The sequence below is a fragment of the Myotis brandtii genome, unplaced genomic scaffold, assembly GCF_000412655.1.
Source record: "Myotis brandtii unplaced genomic scaffold, ASM41265v1 scaffold352, whole genome shotgun sequence".
NCBI lineage: Eukaryota > Metazoa > Chordata > Mammalia > Chiroptera > Vespertilionidae > Myotis > Myotis brandtii.
Genome location: NW_005363542.1, coordinates 242,260 through 246,678, shown reverse-complemented (window position 1 = coordinate 246,678; position 4,419 = coordinate 242,260). Strand labels below are relative to the sequence as shown.

General features: G+C 41.3%; 1 pseudogene; it reads right to left on the bottom strand.

The window, feature by feature from the left end:
* Window positions 1-16: 16 nt before the first annotated feature.
* LOC102243948 lies at window positions 17-857 on the bottom strand (annotated as a pseudogene).
* Between the last annotated feature and the right edge of the window lie 3,562 nt (window positions 858-4,419).

The window sequence follows — 4,419 nt, the reverse complement described above, 5'->3', positions numbered from 1 at the left end:
TATATTTTATTTTGCCCCCAAAGAGTTTATTTGGGTAGACCAAGGGACGGAGAGACCCTGCATCTAAAAGAAGGTGTTGGGCCTCTTGGTGGTGAAGTGTGGCTGGTGCTGGCGATGAAGGACCCGGTGCGGCAACGGGAACTTGATCTTGGAGTCCTGGAACTGCTTGTCTGTTGGTCGGCGGCACTTGCTGGTTGCAATCTCCTTCACCTTCATGATCTGGATTGAGTGGGTGCGGGCACGGTGCCGGGCCCCCATATCTCGGTAGCAGCGGGTGACGGCGCCTCCCGGTATATGCTGTGGGTGCCATTGCGAGAGTCGTAGCGCAGCCAAATGCCAAAGTTTTTTAAGCAAAGGGGGGATTTTTCAAACACCTGCCCACAGTAGACAATTTCCCCTGAAGACTTCTTCATCTTCTTTAGTTGAGACACAAAGTACCAGAAGCGGGACTTGGCAACAACATGGGTAGGTGCAAAGATGTGCATGCGGTAGAGGGGTGGTGTGTAGCACTTGGGGTGGGCAGGCAGTGCCCCACCACCTTGTACTCTCGAAGCATGCCCGAGGCCTTCATGACGTTCTCTCTGCGTTCGCCACCACCCACAAAAGGCTAGGATCTATAATACTTATAACATCGCTACAAAGGGGGGATTTTTCAAACACCTGCCCACAGTAGACAATTTCCCCTGAAGACTTCTTCATCTTCTTTAGTTGAGACACAAAGTACCAGAAGCGGGACTTGGCAACAACATGGGTAGGTGCAAAGATGTGCATGCGGTAGAGGGGTGGTGTGTGGCACTTGGGGTGGGCAGGCAGCGCCCCACCACCTTGTATTCTCGAAGCGTGCCCGGGGCCTTCATGACGTTCTCTCCGCGTTCGCCACCACCCACAAAAGGCTAGGATCTATTTAATACTTATGACATCGCTGGAGGCATCTGCCTATGGGAACTTCTATTTGATGGCTTCTTAGGGCAGACAAGAGGGAACAAAAACTAAGACCCACCCAAAGTGAGCAGTTTTAGAAACCAGAGCACTGCATCTTCAGTTAAACAGCAAACCAGTAAAAACCCACTGTGCAGAAAGACAAAAAAGTATGCTTGTCTTAGCACTGCTTTTGTGTAGTAGGGAGGAAAAAGCCCTTCCTGAGAATTTGTAAAAACAATATGGCTCTCACATGAGTCTGAAATTTGAATTCTTGCCACTCCTGTGGTTCATAAAAACCTTAACCAGGAGCTAATTTCAACATGTTCTCAATTTCTTTTTTTCTGAGAAAAGGTAGAAGCAAAGCTATATCTTTTCTAGAGGAGCTTTCTAATATCTATGCCTCCAAGAATTTCCTTAACAAAAAATAACTTCAAAGTTGAAACAAGGCCCCGTGTGAGAGAATCAGCTGAAACACAACAGAATCAGACCCAGCGGCTGGCAGACTCTCATGTGGCCTCATGATTCTTGCTGCTCGCTATGCACATCCTTGTGCATGGGTGCTACCTGAGACTCTTAATTCTTAAAATATAGCAAAAGGGATGGATTGTCACTTCTATGATTATGATACATAATATTATATTGCACAAATTTTTTAAATTGATTTCAGAGAGAAAGGGAGAGAGAGAGAGAGAGAGAGAGAGAGAGAGATAGAAACATTAATGATGAGAGGGAATCATAGGTCGGCTGCCTCCTGCACACCCCACATTGGGGACTGACCCTACAACCTGGGCATGTGACCTGACTAGGAATCAAACCCTGACCTATTGGTTCATAGGTTGGCACTCAACCACGAGCCACACAGGTGCAGGCTGTATTGCACATCTTTTGAGGAGACTCTCTCCCTTGGTAGCTTTGAAGAAGCCATCTGCTATGTAGTGAGATATCCTATGGAAGAAGCCACAGGGCAAGAATCTGAGGGCAGTCTCTAGCCAGCAGCCAGCAAGAAACTGAGACCCTCACCCATGAAGGCTACAAGGAACTAAATTCTGCCAATAACCATATGAGCTTGGAAGGGGATCCTTCCCTAAATTGAGTCTCAGATGAGATAACAGCCCTGGTTAACACTTAGATTGCAGCTTTGTGAGACCTCTAGCAAGGGACTCAGCTAGACCACGCTCAGAGCCCTGACCCACAGAAACTGAGATGACTGATGTTTTATTTTAAGTTACTGTGTTTGTGGTAATACTGTTTTGTGCAACTATAAATAATCCTCAATACTTCAGATATTGAATTTATCAGGCAAAAAATATATAATAAATATGTTTAATATAGTTTGAAGCAATAAAGCATGGGATTAAAACATGAGACTGTAAAATGATCAAACAGATTTAAAAAGTAAGTAGAACTTCTAAATGAAAAATAGAATAATTGATATTAAAACCTCAGTGGCCAGGCTAAAGAGTAGACATAGCTGAAAATGGAATGAGTGGCCTGTAAGAGAGAGCTGAAGAAATTATTTAGAATGAACTTAACCTCGGTTTCTTCTGCCTGGAATACGTTCTTTAGAGGGCTCAGTCCTCTTAGCATAATTAGGCTTGACCTTATAACACTCCCCAGATCTTACCTGGGAAGGTAATGGGCTGAGGGAAGTGCAGGGAGTGTAACTATGGTCAAAACAGGTGAAACTCACATGAACTGTGTAACTATGGTAACCACTGCCTTGTTTACCTCTGACTATAAAAGGTTGGTGCGGCCTGAGCACCGGTGAAAGTCCTTCCTCTTGAGTTGGCCCCCCAATATTCCCAAATTATCTCTTGTCTTTTCTCTTTCATTTGTGTGCAGCTCCTCTTCCAGATCCTGAACCCTGAACCACGCGGGACGTGGAGGGAAACATTTACAAATCCGTAAAAACGTTACATGGCTGCTCCTTCACTTCTTTCAGGTTCTTGCTCAGATAATACCTTCTCTGGGAGGACTTCCCTCACTATCCATGGTAGAAGAGCAACCCCTGCTTGCTTCTGTATATCTGATATTTCTTGCCATGCTTTATTTTTTCGTTGTATTTATTACTCACTGATATATTATTTATTAACTTATTTGTTTATTGTGTGAATCCCCCTATAACACCCACTACACTGATCTTTACGTTTAGTACAGCAATCCCAGGGCCTAACCTGCTCGTCTCATAGTAGATGTTCACAATTATTTCTTGAATAAATGAATGAATGAATGAAAGGGGCACAGAGGGAAAAAGAGATGACAGCACATGAAAGGTAGGCTATGCGATGCGAAGCTTAGCACTACTAGACTCACTATCATGTACTCACTCATGTACTGTCTGCCTGATCTCTCAGACTCTGAAGGGCTTTGACTGTTTACTGCTGTATTCCAAGTGCCTGAGTCAGTCCCTGGCACCTAGTGAGCATGCAATACTTATTGCCAAATAAAATAATAAGTGAAAGGTCTAACATCTATCCAGTCAGAATTTTGGGAGGAGGGAGGAGAGAGGAGTTAATGGGGATTTTTGAAGAGTTAGTAGGGATTTTTAAAAACTGGTAACAAATACAAATTCTTAGGTTTAGGAACACCCAAGGAATCCCAAGTAAACAAAGGAAATCTACACCCGAGGCCCATTCATTATAATGAGAGTGCAAAGATCTTATAATCAGCTCAATGGAAAGACAGAGTCCCTACAAAGTAATGACATTGTTGAATTTCCAGTAGCAAGAGTGGAGGCCAGAAGACAGCAGAACAATATTTTAAATTATTAAAAAGAAAACAATTGTCTCTAATTTATTATTCAGCAAATTACTCTTTCATGAATAAGGACAAAAAGAAGACATATTTTTAGGCAATTAAAGAGAGAGCTTGCCATCAACAGATTCTTTACTAAAGGAAATTCTGAAGGATATAATTAAAAATTATTCTTAAGGGACATCAGAATGCAGGAAGAAATGGTGGCCAATGAAAATCAGAAACTGTGGTTACAGCTAAACTAATACCTGAAGCAGGAATCAGTAAAAACGTGTAATTAGTGTGGATAAATGATAGAACAAAAATATTTGGAAATAGCATATAATTGAGGATAGAGTATGATGAGTTGAAGTATTCTAAATTCCTTATACATTTTTTGAAGGGAGGGTAATAATACTGATTAACTTTAGATTTTACCTTTTTAAGTATACATAATAAGCTTTCAAGGGTAGGACTCAAAAAAAAGGGACAGATTATATAATTTCCAAAATAGTAAAATAAAAAATGGAACAAGAAAGAATCTTAATAAATTAAAGCAAGAAAGGAAGAAAGCAAGCATAAAAAATAAAAAAAATAGAATACAATATAATATGGTAGGAATAAACCCAAACAGAATCACAATTTAGAAAGAAAACATGGTTTAAGAGATAGGGTCAATAGAGTGAAAAATTGTTTCTTTGGAAAGACTAACATAATTAGCAAGATGGATCAAGAGAAAAAGAGAGCAAGAATAAAAAGTTATTA